The sequence below is a fragment of the Capra hircus genome, chromosome 14, assembly GCF_001704415.2.
Source record: "Capra hircus breed San Clemente chromosome 14, ASM170441v1, whole genome shotgun sequence".
Lineage (NCBI taxonomy): Eukaryota > Metazoa > Chordata > Mammalia > Artiodactyla > Bovidae > Capra > Capra hircus.
This window is the reverse complement of record NC_030821.1, coordinates 19,779,265-19,801,441: the sequence shown is the minus strand read 5'-3', so window position 1 is coordinate 19,801,441 and position 22,177 is coordinate 19,779,265. Positions and strand designations below refer to the sequence as shown.

Sequence of the window (22,177 nt, the reverse complement as noted above, 5' to 3'; positions counted from 1 at the left end):
GAATACCCCATTTGTGCGGTATCATCCGAGATGAGTTGCAGCCCGCATGCATGTGGGCCGGGATGACAGAATCCGCAGAGCACTTCTTTTCTGTTATTTGTCAGGCTAGAGCCCAGTTGGCTGATGATGACAATTCTTCCTTCTTTGCTTCATTTGTCAATGGCAAATCCTTGGACCCTGAGCTGGAAAGTTCCTTTCCTAGTTTGAAAGTCATATACTGTATGAGATGGAAGGGGCCTCGATAATTATCTTCATGGGAACCCACTCCAGTATTCTTGCCTGGAAAATCCCATGAATAGAGGAGTCTGGAGGGCTGTAGTTCATGGGGTCGCTAAGAGTCAGACACGATCGAGTGACTGAGCACAAACCCCTGGCATTTTTACGGATGAGAAAAACGAGATGCGGGGAGGTTAAGCAATTTGGCCGCAGCCATCAGTTCATTGGGCTTCCCCAGGGGCTCAGCGGTAAAGAATCTGCCTGCAATGCAGGAGACGCAGGAGGTGTGGGTTTGATCTCTGGGTCGGGAAGATCCCCTGGAGAAGGAAATGGCAACCCACTCCAGTATTCTTGCCTGGAGAATCCCATGGACAGAGGAGCCAGGCAGGCTACAACCCATAGGGTTGCAGAGAATCAGACATGACTTAGCAACTGAGCACTGAACCCTCTGCTCAGCTCCCCTCCTCGTTCAGAATGGGCAGGAGGGCAGCCTCTCTATTGCTTTTAGTTTGTTATTTGCCAGAACTTCAAGTCTTTCTTCACTTTATAAAGCCTCTGGGAAATAGTCTTAACTCCTTTGAAAGAAGAAAAAACATGTTTACTCAGAAAGCTTATTATTTTTTTTTTTTCTCCAAATGGATGTTTGTTTCAAGGCGGTGTGACTCCCCTGTATTCTGAGAGAGCTTTCACCACACTGCATGACGTCTCTCTAATGGCCACGGCTGCCCAGCTGGACATCTGTGCAACAGTCGCAGCCAAAGCTTGTACATTTGGGGCCATGGCAGTGTCTCTAAACTCTGGAAGGGATGGATGTGCTACAGTATGCTACCCAGCCCGTGGCCTGGATCTTTAGGCTGAGTGATCCTGGGAACTTCCTTAGAAGCAACTGTTTTATCAAGCCTTCAGAGGGATCCTTGATTCTTAAAATGAAAAATCTCAGAGTGCCATCCTGGGGCTGAGCACCCCTGGGAGTCCTGAGCACCCCTGGGACTTGGCTGCTGCTGCTGGGCAGATGGGTGGTTCTTGGAGCTCAGCGCAGCCAAGGGAGGGGAGAAGGGAGGTTTGAAGATGAGTTGTGAGTGAGGAGGGGAAAAGAGCTTGTGTGGTTCTGACCATCTACAGTCTCAGCATTGCGGGGGAAGGACTCGGGGGCCCTTTCCTCAGGCTCACCAATGTCTACTCTGTCCCAGCTCTCTCTCTAGACTTTCAGGCCTGGGTGTGGGCTGGTGGGCGGGAGCAGGTGGTCAGCGTTGCTCTGGATCGTTCATGTTGTGTGTGCTGTGAGATGCCAGGCGCTTGGGTTTAGAAAGCCAAGAGCCTTTATTTTCCTGCTGCTGGAATGTCTCTTCTGTGAGGCAGTGGACATTGCGGGAACCTCCTTCTGGAAAGAGGGAAGGATCTCAAGGGATAAGACAAGGAGGGAGAAAGATCAATTACTAGCTCAAAACACAATTCGACTACGTTTGTAAGAGCTCGGTGAAAGAGAAACAGAGCCCATTGAGTGTGATCTTCTCAACCTGAGCTCTTTCCAAAAGCAGCAAATGAGTGCTGCTCTCTGAGCTAAGAGAATGGTGAGAAAATGCATCCTGGTGGATTTCTCTCCAATCTCTAGAGTAAATAGACTTTTTCGTGCTATGGCAAACTTAATTCTGTAAGAAAAAGGCCATAGGATACTGCAGCTCTGTGGGAACTCAGAGATGATCCGAGATGGACATGCTCTGTTCTTCCAAATCCCTTTTCCCCTCCTCTCCACGCTGTTCTGGGTCCTGGGAAGCTAGTGTCCATGGACCACATCAATCATGTATTTGGCCAGTAAGAGGTCTTGCTTTACCATCCCTTGGTGGTTTCTTTAATCCTGCCTACATCTTGTAAATAATCCCCTTCATAAAAGCTCCCATTTGAGTATGTGATCTCTTTCTTGCTAGGACCCTGAACGGCTATATTGTTTAATCCTGTGACCATTTACAGATGAGGAAACTGAGGCACAGAGAGGCTTTTCAAATGGTGTCCCTTTCTTCATCCTTTTCCCAGCCATGATCAAGTATTCACAAGCTGAGATCCTGAGGCCCTGGAATGCTGGGCTGAGAATGAGAAAACCTCTGACACTGGAGTCTGCTCTGCTCTAATGTGATAACACGTTTCTAAGAAACTTCCATTTATTTAAAAGCTATGTCCTTTTAAGTGTTATTTTATGTGGTATATGGGGCTTCCCAGGTGGCTCAGTGGGGAAAGAGTTAGCCTGCAATGCAGGAGACATAGGCAGATGTTTGTTTGATCCCCGGGTCAGGAAGATCCCCTGGAGGAGGGCATGGTGACCTACTCCTGTATTCATGCCTGAAGAATCCCATGGACAGAGGGGCCTGGCGAGTTACAGTCCATAAGATCGCAAGAGGCACACACAACTGAAGCAACTGAGCATGCATGCACGCATGTGTGTATACACATGTGGTGTATACACATAATGGGATATTATTCAGCCTTCAAAAAAAGGTGATCCTGTCAGATGCAGTATATAGATGATCCTGGATGATGTTAAGCCAAGTGAAATCAGCCAGTACTGCATGGTTCTGCTTACTCAGGCCATCAAAACGTTCAAACTCATAGAAACAGAAGGCAGAGTGGTGGGAACCAGGGGCTGGGGGAGAAGGAAAAGGGGAGCTGCTCTTCAGTGGGTGTGAAGTTTCAGTTATGCAAGATGAATGAGCTCTAGAGATCTGCTCTACAGCATCGTGCCAGTGATTAACCAGACTGTATTACACAGTGAAAATTTTAAGAAGGTCGATTTCATGGTGTTATTTTTTTTAACCAGAAAAGATAAGCACAAAAGGTATTTGAATAGGTTAAAACGTAGTTAGAGAACGGAGTCCCTCTGGGAGGACACATCCATGGGGGTGCGGCTGGGTTGGCAGAAAGGAAGGAAATGCCTCTTTCCTCCAGCAGGGAAGCACCTGCTGCAGGGCGGGGCTGGCTCCTCAGCTCATGCCTCCTGCACCCTCCCAGCCCCAGCAGGCGAGGAATCAGAGCTGCTGGTCATGCCTCTGACGATGAGTGAGTGTTGAGTGTGTGTGTGTGTGTGTGTGTGTGTGTGTGTGTGTGTGTGTGTGTGAGAGAGAGAGAGAGAGAGAGAGAGAGAGAGGAAAGGAGAGAGGGAAGGAGAGGGAAAGAATGAATTCACATTCTTCTTTTTAGTAACTTTCCCAGGTTCTCTTGAAGAGTCTTTTTTGACCTCCCATATTTCATTGCTTCTAAGACATGCTTTATTTTCCTCACATTTTAGTGCTCTGATACCCGGCAGTGTCTGAGACTGAAAGCATCTTTTGTTGCAGCTGGCCAGGCGATGGCTGCGCTGCAGCTGCGTCTCCCATGCGCACGTGAACTTGGTAGATCTGGGGGCACAAGAAACCGCTCATTGTTTCAGTCTGTGGTCCGTTCTGTGATCACCAGAAAGAGGGATGTGGTCCTAGGTGCTTAGTGAAGTCTTCTGCTGGCACCTGTTAGTAAGATTTTCTTGGCAGCATCAACACTGTGGAAAGGCATCAAAAACCTAGAAGGAAATCCCAAATGCAGTACTCTTTTAAGATACACTACATCACGGAGTTTCTTGGTGGCACAGAGGACAATATTGTGTGGGAAAACACAGTCATTGGACCCTGTGACAAAAGTGATTCAGAAGTGTGGGTTTTGAATGTGGTGTCTAAATCAAATTAAATTGGAGCACCCAACCAATTTATTTCACTAATATTTTTACATTTTCCTTTTTTATGAGTATAATAAAACCCACTTACCCTCTTAGTAAGCCTAATAGAGCCTTTTCAGTAAATACAAGATAAGAATTCTTAATCTTACTATTGTATCACAGTTTAATTTGCAACCATTTTTTTCTTTCCTAATGTTACATAAAATAGTGTTATCTCTCTCAACCAGTGAATCTTAATCAAAGAAATATGGTAATGAAGTAGGAAGTTGATTAAATTATCATTATGAATCAAAAGATGAGTTGGAAAGCTAAGAACTGAGGAATGAGGTTAGTAATCCTTTGACTCAATAAATATTTATTAAATGTCTACTGTGAGACCAGCACTGGGATTGGCATGAGGGTACAAGCCGTGAACAAAGCAGATATGATCACTGGGCTCACAGGGAAGACCAGATATATTGGATAGGTAGTTGCGTGTATGATATCATAGAGAAGACTTGCAGCTTTCTTTGGAAGTATAAACAAAGGAGCTTAAAACATGGTCAAGGGGAGCAGATGGCCCGAGTGAGGAAGTGACACTTCAGCGGAGAATGGAAAGATGAGTAGGAGTTAGCCAGGTGGAGGTGAGTTGGGGAAGGGGAGGGTAGTCCTGGCAGAGGGAACCATGTGTGAAAGCTGGGACCTGTCTAGGAGAGATGGAAGCAAGTCCAGTACAGTGGGGCCCAGACAGTGGTACGGAGATGAGAGACAGGCTAGAGAAGCAGGCAGGCCTCAGATGACCAGGGGCCTTACAAGTCATGCCAGGGAACTTGGCCTTCATCCCATGGATAAGAGGAGCTTATGGGAGGGGTTTCAGGAGGGGTGTGGTGTGTCATGCTCAAGTTTTAGAACTTCGCTCCGGCTGCCATGCAAAAATGGAATGCTGTAGATCAAGGGCAGATGAAGGGAATGTGGTAGTAGTCATCTTCACTGAACAAGAGATGTGGTAGCTGGGAGGGAGAAAAGATATCAGATGATGCAAGAGAATCCTGTACCAAACAATAGTCCCCATCACTGACAGCTTTCCTCAGATATTACATCCGTAGTTGCTGATAACCTATAACAATAAGTTTCTTTCTTTTTGACAGAGTGACTTCTTCTGACTTGAGCTTGCAGTGTGCTTTGAGAGATCCTCTACCAGGTAAATGCAGAACAAATTTCCTCAGATTTATAAACCATGACTTTCTCCTAAGATTTCCTGAGACCAAAATCCAACATGTTATTTAATCCCTGCAACAACCCTTAAGTTAGGTTTATTTCCATGTTATACAGGAGGAAATTGAAACATAGAGAAGTTAGACAGCTTGCACAGGGAAGTTAGATCAACATGCACAAAGGTGTTCATCACACCATAAACTATACTTGCCAGATAAAGCAAAACAAGAGGAGAGAACTGAAATATCCAACAGTAGGCAAACTGTTAAATCATTTGATGAAGTTACTTTAATAATAGTCTCTATGAGATTAAGAAGTTTTTTCCCTATTCCTCATTTGCTAAAAGCAAATTAATTATTTCAGGTATTGAATTTTATTGAATGCTTTTCTAATCTACAAAGCTGTTAAAATGATTTTTATTCTTTATCTGTTCATGGTAATTTCTATTAATTGATTTTCTAATATTAAATACCTTGCATTGCTAAGATAAAACCAACTTGGTCATGATGCATTATCCTTTCTATCTTTAGCTGAGATTTAGTTTTAGTCCTGAGATTGGATACAGTTTTCCTTTCTGGTATTTTCCTTGCCAGGAATGGTTTTCAAAATATTGGAATTACTTGCTGCTTGAATGTTTGATGATAAAGGAGTAAAACATTTGAGTCCTGTTGTTTTCTTTGAAAGGAGAATTTTTACCTGCTCACTTAATTTCTGATTTATTTACATTTTCTGATTTCTTCTTGAGTCAGTTTTGACAAATTTTGTTTTTGGTTATATGTTCATTCTCTGTTGGGTATATATGCAGCAAGGGAATCTCTGGATCAGGGGGGTAAGTATACATTCAGTTTTAGCAGATAATATCAGTTTTTCAAAATGGTTGTATTGATTTAAAATTTACGCGCTAAGCAGGAGTATATGAGAGTTCTGATTGCTCTGTGTCCTTTTCAGCACAAGGTATTTTCTGTTTTATTTGATTATTTAGTCTGTACTAGTGGGTGTGAAGTATTACAGTGTCATTGTAGTTCTGTATTTGCTTGTAGGCTAATGAAGTTGGGTACTTTTTCATATGTTAACTGACTATTTGAATATCTTGTTTTGTCAAAAGCCCTTTCTAGTCTATAAAAAAAAAAAAGAGGGAAGTGCTTATTCAGGTCTTCTAAAAAAAAAAATTGGGTTGCTTTGTTGAATTGTCTTATTGAATTACAGATATTTTTAATATGTGTTCTGGATTTGAAGTCTTGTTAGAATATATATGTTGTAAATATCTACTTTTGTTTCCTGTGGTTTACCTTTTCACTCTTTTTGTGGACAGAAATTCCTTTAAAATAGTGTAAATTATCCATTTTTTCCCTTTTGTGGTTGGTACTATTGTACTTATTTAAGAAATCTTGGCCTTATTCTAAGATCACAAAGAAGTTGTACGTTTTCATCTGAAAGTTATATTATTTTCCTTTTACATTTGAGCCACGATACATCTGGATTGGTTTGATTGTGTACGATGGGAGGTAGAGGGTCAAGATGAATTTTTTCCATGTGGACGTGCACTTGATCAGGAGCCATCCTTTGGTTACAGCTCTGTTTATCTATTTGTTTGTTATTTACACAGTAAAATTCATTCTCTTGAAATTGATGGTTTGATAAGCTTGAACAGTTCTATAAGCAATCAAAATGCAGAACATACCCAATCTCTGAGAGAATGCTCCTTTGTAGTAACAATCACTCATCTGATTTCTGTCCCTAGATTTTTCTTTTTTTTTTAGGATATATAAATGAAGCCATAGAGTATGTAGACTTTTATTTCAGATTTCTTTTTTAAAAATCTCAAAGAATCTCAAAAATTCATCCCTGTGTTGCAGTACCAGTTGTTTGTTCTTTTTTTTAGAGTAGAATTCCATTGTGTAGATGGAACACAATTTGTTTATCCATTCACCAGCTGATGAACATGTAGATTATTTATAGTTTTTGGCTCTTATGAATAAAATTATTATAATTGCTCACTTTGTAAGTCTTTGTATGGGTATATGTTTTAATTTCTCATGGGTAAATTACTAGGAGTAGATTTATTGAGTCATATACTATGTAGCAAGTATATATTTAACATTAATTTAACATTATACAAAAAAGTCCCGCTAGCTGTTCCCAAAGTGATTGTGCCATTTTGCATTCCATTCAGCAATACGTGATATTTTAGTTGCCCCATGGTCTTTCTCCAGATGGTGCTAGTGATAAAGAATTATGCAGGAGATATAAGAGACCTGGGTTCGATCCCTGGGTTGGGAAGATTCTCTGGAGGAGTACATGGCAACTCACTTCAGTATTCTTGCCTGGAGAATCCCATGGACAGAGGAGCCTGGTGGGCTACAGTCCATAGAGTTGCAAACAGTCAAACATGACTGAGTGACTTAGTACACACACGAGCTCTCCAGAACTTGGTATAATCAGTCTCCGTAATGTGGGCAATGTGAGTTGGTATGTAGTTGTATCTCATAACTCTCGTTCTTGTTTCCCTAATCATTAACGATGTTGAATATTCTTCCATGTGCTTCTTTGCCATCTGCCTGTCTTCTTTGGTGGAGTATCTGTTCAAATAAGTCACCCATTTTAAAAATAAAGTCATCTATCTTTTCATTTTTGAGCTACAATAAAATATTATTCCAGATACAAATCCTTTATCAAATGTGTGCTTTTCAAATACCCTTTCCCAGCTTGTGGATTGCATCATTCATAGAGCAGAAATTTTTAATTTTCATGAAGTTCAGTTTATCCATTTTTTTCTTTGCTGGATAGCAGTTGTGTGTCCTAAGGAATCCTTGCTAAAACCCAAAATACAAAGATGTTCTTTTTTTTTTCCCCCTAGAAATTTTATAGCTTTTTAAAAAGCTTTTAGTTCATTTTTAATTGAAGGATAATTGCTTTACAATCCCCGGGTGGCACTAGTGGTGAAGAACCTCAGCCAACGCAAGAGATGTAAGAGATGCAGGTTTGATCCCTGGGCTGGGAAAATCCCCTGGAGGAGGAAACAGCAACCTACTCCAGTATTCTTGCTTGGAGAATCCCATGGACAGAGGAGCCTGGCTATTGTCCATAGGGTTGCAAACAGTTGGATACGACTGAAGCGACTTGGCACAGCACATTGTGTTGGTTTCTGCCATATATCAACATGAATCAGCCATAGATATATGTATGTCCCCTCCCTCTTGAACCTCCCTCCCACCTCCCACCCCATCCCACCACTCTAGGTTGTACAGAGCACCGGATTTGAGTTCTCTGTGTCATACAGCAAATTCCCACCAGCTGTCTAATTTTACACATGATAATGTTTATGTTTCAGTGCTACTCTTTGAATTCATCCCACCCTCTCCTTCCCACATCGTGTCCATAAGTCTGTTCTGTTGGTCTGTGTCTCCATTGCTTGCCTGCAGATAGGTTCATCACTACCATCTAGATTTCATGTATATGCATTAACATATGATATTTATTTTTCTCTTTCTGACTTCCTTCACTCTGTATAGTAGGCTTGAGGTTCATCCACTTTATTAGAACTGAGTCAAATGGCAGAGTAATATTCCACTGTGTTTATGTACCTTTGTATGGCTGAGTAATATTCCATTGAGAATAGGTACCACAACTTCCTTTTCCATTCGTCTGTTGATGGACATCTAGGTAGCTTCCATGTCCTCAGTTCAGTTCAGTCGCTCAGTCGTGTCCCACTCTTTGGAACCCCATGGACTGCAGCATGCCAGGCTTCCATGTCCTGGCTATTGTAAACAGTGCAGCGATGAACATTGGGGTACATGTGTCTTTTTCATCATGGTTTCCTCAGGGCATATGCCTAGTAGTGGGATTGTTGGGTCATGTGGTAGTTTTATTCCTAGGTTTTAAGGAATCTCCATACTGTTCTCCATAGTGACTGTCTCAGTTTGCATCCCCACCAACAGTGCAAGGAGGGGAATGCAAATTTCTCCATATCTTTTCCAGCATTTATTGTTTGCAGATTTTTTGATGATGGCCATTCACACCGTGTGAGGTGATACCTCAGTGTAGTTTTGAGTTGCATTTCTCTAGTAATGAGGGATGCTGAGATCTTTTCATGTGTTTACTGGCCATCTGTGTATCTTCTTTGGAGAAGACATTTTTATTTTATTTTTTGGCCCTGGCATGCAGAATCTTAGTTCCCTGACCAGGGATCAAACCTTTGCCCCCTGCAGTGGAAGCTCAGAGTCTTAACCACCGGATCCCCAGAGAAGCCCCAATCCTAGCTATTTTAAAGTCTCTGATTATTCTACTATCTGGGTCATCTCTCTGTCTAGTTCCATTGGTAGCTTTATTTTAACAAACAGTTGCTTTACCTTGGTCTTTTGAATGTCTTCTTAATTTTGATTGGATGTTGTTTGTAGAAGAGCAGTAGGTAATAAAATTGATAATATTGCCACCCAGAAATGGGCGCACTTCTTTTGCAAGATGGTTAATGTAACAGTGGTTTAGTCCTTTGTTGGCAGTTGATAAGATTAGCTGTTGGGAGTTTGGGTGGGGTTGGACTCCTCTGTGAAGAAGAAAATGGCAACCCACTCCAGTACTCTTGCCTGGAAAATCCCATGGGCAGAGGAGCCTGGTGGGCTGCAGTCCATGGGGTCATGAAGAGTTGGACACGACTGAGCGACTTCCCTTTCACCTTTCACTTTCATGCACTGGAGAAGGAAATGGCAACCCACTCCAGTGTTCTTGCCTGGAGACTCCCAGGGACGGGGGAGCCTGGCGGGCTGCTGTCTGTGGGGTTGTACAGAGTCGGGCACGACTGAAGCGACTCAGCAGCCGCAGCAGGACTCCTCTGATTGTTGTCACTTTCTCTTGCCCACCAGACTGCAAAGGTTTCCAGTCGTGAACTGAAGTTACCTCATGCTTAGTGTGTGGCCTGGTGTGCCAGAGAGTTTTTCTCACCTTCTAGACTCTGTCCTCAGCTTTCAGCGGACCCTCCACACTCAGGCCAATGCTGTGGCCATGTTGGGGGCTTCCCTGTTCTTCTGGTCCACCCTCCGTCTTGGGCAGGCCTTGGGGCTTTGCCTGTGTTCCTGTTCCTCCTCATCACTTTCAGTGTCTGCTTGCTTCTGTAGGTGGCTTGGGTAGGAGAGAGCTCCCTGCAATGGTAGCAGACTTCTTCTTTGTGTCAGTGCAGGATCCTAGGCCTGAGAGTCCCTTCTTCTGTCATCAGAGCAGGACCAGCAGCTCCAGTATCACCTGAGAGCTTGTTAGAAGTACAGAATTGCAGGTCCCATGCTCAGACCTGATGAATCAAGATGTGCATTTTGACGAGATCCCTTGAGGGAGTCATGTGCACTTTGAGAAGGGGTGTTTCACACAATCACTGTTTCTTTACCTTCTTTCTGCTTTTTCTTTCTTTTTTTTTGTCAACTGTGTTTTTCATAATGAGATTAAGATCCTTCAAAGTCAAAATATTGTGAAAGCAACCCTACTTAAATTTAAGAATGGTGCACACATATTTAAATTAGAACATTTAAATTTTTTCTAGTTAAATTATTGAATTTAATTGAACAATTACCACTGATATGCATATTTAAAGCTTCTTAGTTTCAAATACTTTTTTGAGCTTTGGGTTCCTAGCACTCAACAACCTTGAGTCTTTCTTGTAGCAGAGATTTTTCTGTTGCTTCCTCTTATAAAAAGGGGTTTCTTAGATTTTTGAAGCCTGCCTCCTAGGGGCATTTCTGTCTTCCTCTCCACCTTGGGTTCAGTGCAAACAACAGTTGCTCCATGAAATTTCTATTGATGCTTTACAGCCTGACCTAAAGGGTTCTAGCAAGGACCCACCCCTCTGACAAAGTTCTTGCCAAGAGACCCTCAGCTTTTGAATCTTTCCAACTTTGAGTGTTTTATTGATGCAGTGATGGGGCTGTGCTACCAGAATTTTAGTTTTCTCTGTTTTTTTCTCAACTTGCAATAAATTTTACATTTAATTCATTTAAGCTTAATTAAATGTAAATGTAAATTTTACATTTAATTTTACATTTATCCTATTTCCTAATTTGTTGTCTTTCCTTTGATTTCATCAGGAATGTTGGCCAAGATTGCTGGATTATACCATCTGCTTTCCTTTTGTCTTTACCTTGCTTTTGTATCCCAGTATTTTGAGGCCTTTCCCTTCCCCTCCCTTTGCCTCCTCCTTGCGACCCCAACCCCACATGCTTTCGTGAGAGACATCAAGTCAAAGAGTTCTGGCTATATCATTAACTTGTTTTAACATATCTTGTTCAACTTGCAGCCATCATGGAAGTATTCCAAGCAAATGGACAGAGAGGGGCACAAGATCATGCCTCTTAGCTGAGTGAGCCCAAGTGAAGAGTTGCCCTGGTTTCCTGGGACCAGTGAATTATGCTTTAATCTCAGTGGTCACCCTTAGCTGCAGGGGAGCCTGGGAAATACGTCTTAGAGTTGGGCATATTGTTGGTGCAAAAGAAGTCAGGGCTGGGTTTGCTATGGGTAGAGAACTAGATGCAGTTATCAGACAGGGAGCTAAATTTCAGCTTCACTCCTGATAATCCTAGATTGGAGGATGAGCTTAAATTATGGACAAGATCAACTAGAATCAGGTATCCTGTTACTTTTATTGCTGAAGATTTCTCTCATGGGAAAGAAAAATACATGCTGCTGAAGCCAGAAATAGAGAGAAGGCAAGCTTTCCAAACTTCCATGCACTTTCCCTCACTCAGTCTGAGCAATCCAAGAAGTTACTCCCTTGAGGAGGAATGAAGGGATGTCATGAAGTGTAGAGGTCACTTTCTAACACTTTTAAGAAGACAAACAATTTTGTTTTATGTGCCCAGGCAGGAATGCTGGGAAGGAGAGAATGATGCCCTCCTAATAATTGTTAAATACACATGTGTGCCACACACACACACACACACACACACACACAATGTCTTATTATATATTATGACAATTGTGTTATATTTATTTCTTTATATATTGGGTTGGTCAAAAGGTTTGTTTGGGTTTTTCCATAAGATGTTATGGATACATCTTATGGAAACACCTTTTTCCATAACATGTTTTCCATAAGACGTCATGAACCCAGATGAACCTTTTGGCCAACCCAGTATTTTCCCCAACTCCTATTTCTAATGACCTTGTAAAATCAATAGTAATCTCTTGCAATAGTTGAGAAAAGGGAGAATTCACATGTGTTGATGTTGTGAAACTCTTGAAAAGGAGATGGGGATGAACCTCTTAGAGGTCTGAAAGGTTTTTAGAATTGTTTCAGGTTGAGAAGAAGAAGGGTGATTCAGGGCAAGTAAACAGCACTGGGCTGCAGCCAGCAGACTTCTAGCTGCTTGGGCAGCTTGCTGCAGGATTCTTTATGATGGCCCCTTTACTGCTGCACAAAAACCAACCAACAAACTGCCGCCTCCACCCCCGCACCCCCGCCCCACCTCCACTCCCAGCCCAAGGGTTTTGCTGCAGAAGCCCTCAGTGTGCAACAGGGTCCGTTTGGGCTGCTCTTCTCATAACCACCAGCCCTGCTCCCTCCCTGCTCCCTCCGCAAAGCTCAGCTCAGGACTGAGCTGAAGGCTAATTGTTGCTGCTGATTGCTTTGCTGACAGTGCTTTGTGGCTATTTTGGTTTTTCTTGAGTGTTTCTTAATTAGAGGAAGTGACATTGTGTGCTGTCCAATCAGCCTCTTGCCAGATATTATTACATCTGTGGGATCATTGGGTGACATTTGCGCTTGGTCCTGCCAAGCTGGTGTGAGGATCATGGCCTGTGGTGCAGTTGGCTTGGCAGAGCTGCGGTCCCCCCGCCAGGCTCTGAGACAGCGCTGCTGCTGGTGGGAGGGAAGGGCGTTCTGTATTCCCAGTGAGGCCTCAAAGACTGCAGGGTTCACTGGGGGGCCCATTCAGGCAGCAATGTCCCACTGAAATCTGACACCTCACAGGGAACCTCATAGGATGCTGTCTTCTCTTTGAAACATGGTGTTTCAGGATTTCTTTGATATTTGCCTTTTTGGCTAATGTGGAGACACCCTTTCATTTTCCCCTGGGAAAAATACAGATACAACCTGAGGAAGGCTGCTGCTTGGTGAAGTATTAGAGGTGGTTTGCCATGCAGTATAGTGAGCTCTTACTACGTTGCTTTAATTACCAGAAAGAACCATCTTAAGTTGTAACAATTCTGAATTATAAAAGAAGTTTGAAGAGATTTACAGCTCTGAACTCCACCACATTTAACTTTTGGCAGCTATTTTTTAAGGCTCTTTGGTTGAATGCTTAATTTTGGAATAAATGTGTTTATTTGCATATAAACCATGTGGAAAAGTTTAAAAAAATCTATTTGTGCGAGTATGAGTATGGACCTTTCTTTTCTGATTTTTTTGTTTGTTTGTTTTTGGTATCAATTCATTGCAGCAAGGATTTATTGCGCCTGCTGAGGTGTTCTTGAGCTTAACAAAGCAGTGTGAGACACAGTCCCTCCTTCAAGGAATTTACATTCTAATTAGGGAGTCAACATTCGCCAGTGGTCCTTTCTTCATCATTTCATTGAAGGCATCATCACGGTTACATGGCTTTTCTCTGAGTGTTAGAGCAGAGAACACAGAATACAGGATTATCCAGGATTGGGGTGGAAAGAGAACAGAGATATTGAGGGGTCTATGGAGAGAGCATAATCATCTCATGTTGGGTACAGAAGGAAGGGAGGCCAAGGTGTGTGAGTGGGGTCGGATAGGGGTATCATGAAGATGGAGAAAGTGGTTCATGGACACGGTGGGTGGAAGCTGAGGCCAAGAGGACTCCATTAGGCCAATAAAGAAATGGGGAGCGACTAAGAGGCAAGGGAAAGAGAACAAAATGCTACCAGACTCTTTTCAGTGAGTCTGTCTTGTCTCCTCCACCAGGGGGTATAAAAGGGCAGGTATGATGTTTCTTTTGTTTCTCCCTCAGCTCCTGGTTCACTATGTTGCTCAAAGCACGTGTTTCCTAAATATTTCCTGAAGAAGTCCAGCTTACTCATGGGCTTTCTTTGGAGTCATAGATCAAATCTCTTTCACGTATATGGAAATGATGGGGGGAGGGTCATCGGTTCACGCAAATGGCAAGCTCCCAAGTGACTCCTGATACAATCTGACAACAGTGTGAACATGCAGGTGCACGCTAACCGCAGTGCAGGGGAAGTCTCCATCATCTGACACGTGTTCAGTACTTCGGGGTGAAGGGAAAGTATCTCATCTTTAGGGAGGTGGCCTCAGGAGACTTTCGAGAATCCCCTGTGCTGGATGTGATTCCACCTCACCCAGAAAGCCAAACGCTCCTCCTCATCGGCCAACACTTCCCCTTTCACCTTCGCGATTTTGCAGGTGATGTGCATTTGAAGGCCCAAATGAACCGCTTAAACTTCTTTCTGATCCCATTGCTGTCCCCATGGTCAACTGTCGACTTTTTCTCGTGTCTATATTTAGCTGAAGTAATCTTTGTGAAGGACTTCCACACTTGAAGTCACAGTAAAAACTAGATGATAAAATTTAAATTTTGGAATAAAAACTAAAACTTCCTTGTTACTCTGTTTGTCCCATCCTCTCTTTCCTCCCCAAGCCCACCCGCCCGTGTCCATAAGTCTGTTCTCCATATCTGCGTCTCCACTGTTGCCCTGTAAGGAGGTACATCAGTACCATCTTTCTAGATTCCATATATATGTGTTAATATACGATATGTGATTTTCTCTTTCTGACTTACTTCACTCTGAGTCATAGGCTCTAGGTTCATCCACCTCATTAGATCTGACTCATGTTGATGTGTAGCAGAGGCTAACACAATATTGTGAAGCAATTTTCCTTCAATTAAAAATAAATAAGTAAAAAAAAAAAAAAGCTTAAACTTGACTGTATCACCCCTGAATAGTCTTGCGGCTCCCTGGGGATCACGCCCACTGAGCGTTGTTAGTGATATGTCTTCTGGTCACCCAGTTGCCCCAGTACTGTCCCAGTCAAGGCTTACAAGTGTGTGTGTCCCCGAAAAGCTTGTGTTGTGCATCCAGTTCAAGCATACCAATAGGGCTCTCGTGCGAATGTTCTCAGGCAGCATTTTGGAGCTCCTTAAGCTGTACCCCAGACACAACACACTTGACCAGGATCGTGCTGTTACCATGGCATCTGAAGAGCGCCCTTCTCCAGACAGGAAGATGGTAAAACTGCTCCTGGAGGACATTTTCTACTTTAGAAACTCAGAATAGGCACTGTGTGTATCTGAAACAGCAAATCTCATTTCCAAAACTTCTCTCCAAGCATCATCTTCTCAAAGACATTCACGGAAAACTCTTCACCGGTTTATATTCTCTAGCACGGACTTGGAGAAGCTTTTCTTTCATCTCTCATCTGGAAGCTTCTCTCTGAATAGAAATGTTGAATGGCTCTGGCTAAGAAATCCCTTTGGATTTCAGACAAGAGTTGCAGTAACTGAGCCCGGTTTATTCAGGAAGAGTGGAGCCAGAATGGGTCTGCTGTGAATAAAATGACAGGCCTGCTTTCTTCACAGGCGACTTCTTCCCTCTGACCGAATTCTTTGATGTTAATGTAATTCTCATTAATTGCTAACGCCAAAGCAACAGAGCTTCGACCTTTGAAAGGACTGCCTTTTATAAATTCTTATTGTTTGAGATTTCTGCTTAATGGAAAGACCACTGAATTGCTAGTCTTTTGCTTCAGAGTTAGTAAGCAGGGACTGTTTAAGTCATTACTTTCTATTGCTTAACATTTGTATAATACTTTATAGTCTTCAAAACACTTTCACATCCATTGTTATTTGAGCTTTTTAATGACCCCCAGAAGGTAGATTTTTTTTCTAATTCCCATTTTTTGGAATGAGTGTATTGAAGGTCAGAAAGATGTAAGCGTGTGTGCTAAGTCACTTCAGTTGTGTCTGACTCTTTGCCACCCTATGGACCATAGCCCACAGGCACCTCTGTGCATGGGATTCTCCAGGCAAGAATACTGGAGTGGGTTGCCATGCCCTCCTCCAGGGGATCTTCCTCACCAGGGGATCGAACCTGGGTCTCCTGCATTGCAGGCATATTCTTCACCGTCAGAGCCACCAAGGAAGCCCTCAGAAAGATGTGTGCCTCCTTTAAAATCAGTTCTTGCCAGAGGTAGACCAGGAACTAGAAGCTACCCTCCTCTTCCTAATTCCTCTTCAGGTTGCTCTATCGTGATAAGCAAAGTGTGAGGATGGCAAGGGAGAACTGATAGCTTGTTTGGAAATTATCTGCTTAATAGTCTATCTCCCTGGTATGACTTTAAGCTGCCTAAAGTGGAGATTAAAAAAAAATTTTTTTTTTTTTTTTTTTCGCTAAGCTGCATGGCATATGAGATCTTAGTTATCCAATTAGGAATCAAACCCATGCCCTGTGAGTTGGAAGCATGGAGTCTTAATCACTGGACCACTAGGGCAGTCCTGAGATTATTTTATTCACTGCTAGATAGCCAGTACGTAGAATAGTGCCTAACACGTAGTAAATTCTCAATGAAAATTTTTGTTCATTCAGTTCAGTTCAGTTCAGTTACTCAGTCATGTCCCACTCTTTGAAACCCCATGAATCGCAGCATGCCAGGCCTCCCTGTCCATCACCATCTCCCAGACTCATGTCCATCGAGTCCATGATGCCATCCAGCCATCTCATCCTCGGTCGTCCCCTTCTCCTCCTGCCCCCAATCCCTCCCAGCATCAGAGTCTTTTCCAATGAGTCAGCTCTTCGCATGAGGTGGCCAAAGTACTGGAGCTTCAGCTTTAGCATCATTCCTTCCAAAGAAATCCCAGGGCTGATCTCCTTCAGAATGGACTGGTTGGATCTCCTTGCAGTCCGAGGGACTCTCAAGAGTCTTCTTCAACACCACAGTTCAAAAGCATCAATTCTTTGGCGCTCAGCCTTCTTCACAGTCCAACTCTCTCTCACATCCATACATGACCACAGGAAAAACCATAGCCTTGACTAGACAGACCTGAGTCGGCAAAGTAATGTCTCTGCTTTTGAATATGCTATCTAGGTTGGTCATAACTTTTCTTCCAAGGAGTAAGCGTCTTTTAATTTCATGGCTGCAGTCACCATCTGCACTAATTTTGGAGCCCCAAAAAATAAAGTCTGACACTGTTTCTACTGTTCCCCATCTATTTCCCATGAAGTGATGGGACCAGATGCCATGATCTTCGTTTTCTGAATGTTGAGCTTTAAGCCAACTTTTTCACTCTCCTCTTTCACTTTCATCAAGAGGCTTTTTAGTTCCTCTTCCCTTTCTGCCATAAGGGTGGTGTCCTCTGCATATCTGAGGTGATTGATATTTCTCCCGGCAATCTTGATTCCAGCTTGTGTTTCTTCCAGTCCAGCGTTCCTCATGATGTACTCTGCATAGAAGTTAAATAAGCAGGGTGACAATATACAGCCTTGATGTACTCCTTTTCCTATTTGGAACCAGTCTGTTGTTCCATGTCCAGTTCTAACTGTTGCTTCCTGACCTGCATACAGATTTCTCAAGAGGCAGGTCAGGTGGTCTGGTATTCCCATCTCTTTCAAAATTTTCCACAGTTTATTGTGATCCACACAGTCAAAGGCTTTGGCCTTCAATAAAGCAGAAATAGATGTTTTTCTGGAACTCTCTTGCTTTTTTGATGACCCAGCAAATGTTGGCAATTTGATCTCTGGTTCCTCTGCATTTTTGAAAACCAGCTTGAACATCAGGGAGTTCACGGTTCACGTATTGCTGAAGTCTGGCTTGGAGAATTTTGAGCATTACTTTTGTTGATTAGGCAGGTAATAATAATGGCTTCCCAGGTGGCGCTAGTGGTAAAGAATCTACCTGCCAATGCAGGAGATGGGGGTTCTATCCCTGGAGATCCCCTGGAGAAGGAAATGGCAACCCACTCCAGTACTCTTGCCTGGAGAATCCCATGAACAGAGGAGCCTGGCTGTCTATAGTTGATGGGGTTGCAAAGAGTTGGACATGACTGAAGAGACTTAATATGCAGTAATGCCATATTTTCATTTCCACCCATCCCCTTCTTATATGTTCTAATGACATAATAATAATTATATCTAAAATAAGTAGGCAAAAATATGAGAACAGTGGGGAAGTGCAAGTTGTCAATCCATCAAATAGTGGATGAAGAACCCTCAGTAGAGCTGTAGAAAAACACAGAAGAAACTGAAAATAGAGTCCCTGCCTTCAGGGAACTTAAAGCTTAGAGCAACAGGGTAACCCACTGTGAAAAAGATGCAGAAAATCACCATTCAGCAGTCTGTTTGGTTGGCCCTGCTCTTTTGGAAACTCGAAGTTGGGGAAAATAGAAAGGATGCATACTGCAAAAAAAAAAAAAACAACCAGCCTTAGAGGGAGGAGGAAGTGAAAGGGCTTTACTGCCACACTCTTTGTTTGGTCCTATAATTACCTGTACCTCTTCAAGTGTTTTCATGCAGGAAACTAAACAGGGAGACTGGTCGAAGGATGAATCATTCTAATTAACAGGAATAGAAGGTGAACTTTGACAAAGCTTCAATTGGCTCTTTTCTTTAAATAGACAAGTAATTATGCTGCAATTTGGCATTGTAAACAATTGTTTCCATCCTTATCTCAACCTGAGATAATAGTTTCCAAGTCTTTAAGGGGCAGTGATTTTCAAAGTTTAGTCCTCAAGCCATCTGCTTTAAATATCCACTGCCAAAATTCTGATTCATGGGGTCTGGGGCAGGGTCTGGAAGTCTGCCTTTTTTTTTTTTTAATAAGCATTTTATTGATATCTTGGAATAATTTTATATGTATAGAAAAGTGAAATAGTACAGAAACTTCCTGTTTCCTGCACCTGGCTTCCCCGAATGTTAACTCCTTACATAACCAGAATGTATTTGATAAATTAACAACAAAGCTACAGACTTTTTTCAAATTTCACCAGTTTTGTCATTGTTGTCCTTTTTCTCTTTAATCCAGGATATCACATTACATGTAGTTATCTGGTCTTCTTAATCCTGTCTTATCTGTGATGGTTTCTTAGTCTTTCCTGCATTTTTAATAAGCTCCCAGGTGGTTCTCAGACACTAGAACACGAAACCCACTGTTCTTCTAAAGCCAGGGACGAACCCTAGGCACACCTAACAAGTGCTCAGAAACCTGGGGAACCTCCCCTTGCCTAAGGGGGGACCTTGTGCTTTTCATCCTGTCAGTCAGGGACAGAGCCCCAAACCGAAGGCACGTTCTGGAGGAGCCTGGGAAGAATTTAGCCAAAGTGCTATTTACAGAGATGCAGGCAGGGTGAAGGAAACAGATAAGAGATACTAAGGCAGCTGGGAGCTCTGGGCAGTGAAGAGCTGTCCTCTCTTTGGGATGGGTGACCTGGTGCAGTAGTAGTCACGGATGTGCAGTTGGAAAACCAGTCACTGCCAGAATGTCAGCCCCCAGTGTGCGGAGGACATGTGTCTTTGTCTTCGCCTTGGAGCTCCTGATGGTGCCTCCCATTGGCGAGACATCACCGGAAGCCAGAGGGCAGGGGATGGACAATACAGTTGCTGGGCAGGGAAAAAGAAGAGGATGCAGAATGGATCTGGAGAATGGATATAGTGAGGGGGTGAGGTGAGAATAACCAGTCCTGTGTTAAAGCAAAATGCAGGAGAGAGAGTCTGATTAGTTAATTGTGCCTGGGTTAAAACATGTGCTCTGCTTATTATTTCACAGCTCCTATGTTAGCAGGGCCCTGTAGCTTAATTAAAAAAAAAAAAAAGGATGCAACAAAAGCATTGCATTTAGACTCAGAAACTGTACAATTGATCAGTATGTTGCAAATTCCACAAACATTCTTTAGGTAGGTCAATGAAAAGAAAAGAACTGTAGCCTCCAGCTAAATAAATAAATATCTAGACTGAAGAAAAAGAACTACCATCTGAGATATAGCCTTCTACAATTTGGATAAAACAGTGCTTTTATTCCACCCCACCCATTTTGTTATACTTGGCTCTAGTTTGTGAAAGACCATATCATCACCCCTTCTGCAGTATAGAGAATTAAATTCTGGGCACCAAAGAAAAAGATTCAGAAAATGGTCCTCTTCTTTTTGCAACTGCAAAAGGATAAGAATGGGGAAAAAAAGGTTATCTTTCTTAAGCATCCATGGGACTTCTGGAGAATCACTAGTCTATAGGAGTAGGCTTTCCTGGGGTTTATCCAGTGGAGGTTGTTTTTGATAATGGAAGTGAATGGGTGAGGTTTTTTTTCTCCCTTCATTTCAGAAAAGGAGTATAAGTTAGCACGGAGAAATAATAGTCAGTTTGTGCTATTTTTGACATTAAGTGTGACATTAAATACATCAAGATTGCCAAAATAGAAAGCTTGGTGGAGATTTGTTTTGCTTATGTACTTTCCCTCCTACATACTCGTCTTTGGTGTTTGCTCACCGTCTTCAGTGAGGAAGCAAGCACTGCTGTATTTATTTTGCAGAGTGGTTGCATTGGGATCTTAGTAGGCAACAGAATTCACTTCAGAGGATTTGAATGAAGAGAGTTTAATGAAGGGACTATTGCAAACCTATGGGCAGGGTTATGAGAACAGACGAGGGGTGGCCTAGCTTCCAGGAACCAGTAGCAATGGGAAGCCCTTGCCATCTCCAGGGCAAGGGACAAAAGGGGCCAACAGTGGTGAGGGTTGGCAACAGGGTCATTAGACAGGAAACAGCTGTAAAGACACTGAAGTGAAACAGGGAGAGAGAAGGGAAAACAACACCTCACTGCTCTCGCTACACCTCTCCCATCTTTGTCTGGTGCCCCCGTTAGTTAAACCCAACAGGAAGCCAGCAATATGGCTGACATGGGCAGGAGAGGTGGGGTAGGGTTGTGGGTGTTTGAAGGAGGGTGGGGAATAACTGGCAAGGGTTTTTTCGCTATTTGAACCCCTGAAATGATTACTTGTGACATTATATTTAGAGGAAATTCAACATAGGTACATGAAATTAATGAGCAAATCCATTTTCTATAGAGCCATTTTTTAAAATTAAATTTTATTTTATTTTATATTGGAGTACAGTTGTTTATGTCATGTTAGTTTCAGGGGTACAGCAAAGTGATTCAGTTATACATAGAGATATATCTTTTCTTTTTCTCATTCTTTCCCCATTTAGGTTATTACAGTGTATTGAACAGAGCCGATTTTATTGTTTTAGAAACTTGCTACTCCCTTAGCCCGTTCTGAAGTTTCTTAGTGCATAGACCCAGATTTTCTCCAGTTCTCTTAGCCTCATGGTGTGGTGAGCAAGGCGTTGCCTTCACCATGACATGAGGCCTGAATTTGACGTCCGCAGCTTGAAGGAGGACAGTCACCAGCACAGCTTGCCTTGTTGATTGTCCACACTGGCATTTTCAGAGTTAAAGATGGCCACCATAATGTGTATGCTCTTATTGTCTTAATAGGCTGTTTCTGTTGGAGCTAAATGTAATTACTAAACAATCATTTCCAGTTGTTCATTGATTATTTGTGCATGATTATTTAATGAAAATAGACCCAGATGACCAAGAGGTAGCGAGGCCCGCTTCTGGGAAAGAATTCACTCTAGCTGGGTACCCTCAGTTGCAGATTATTTCAAAATGAAAGCAAAGCAACAAGACCATCTTAAATGCACCTGGCAACTGTTAACCGAACTTGGCCCCAGGATCATTTCAGAGCTTCTGCTGTGAGACTCAGAGAAACAGAGCTGAAAATAGATCGGTTGCAGCAATTTCAGCAAGGGGACCTGGAAATGTTTTCTTTGGCCGAGGGTTTTTAGTGAGTGATGAATCGGCAGTGCCCAGAAGATTGCATTCTTGGTAAAATAAATTCATATTTGATTTTTCCTTTTCCTGGTGGACTATCTCTGTGAAATACTTTATATCAAATCTTTAAATATGATACAGTGGAGGCTGCCAGTCTCCTATTTGCTGTGATCTTTTGTCCTATTTCATTAGCTCCACTTTTCCTTTCCATATTTGTGATGGATTCTTGGGCAAAGTTACCTTCATCTAAAAGGCTCTAGAAAAAAATAAAATCATGCTCTTTAAAGGTTT

The 22,177-nt window shown here is 42.5% G+C and overlaps 1 protein-coding gene across 2 annotated transcripts in view; it reads left to right on the top strand.

Moving 5' to 3' along the window:
• Positions 1 to 22,177, top strand: part of NCALD (neurocalcin delta) — a 343,524-nt gene that overhangs the window by 15,210 nt on the left and 306,137 nt on the right. For both annotated transcript variants that reach the window (XM_018058319.1, XM_018058320.1), the window contains exon 2: positions 5,041 to 5,093. The gene's annotated coding sequence lies outside the window, so the exon portion shown is untranslated. The remainder of the gene's footprint in view (positions 1 to 5,040; positions 5,094 to 22,177) is intronic.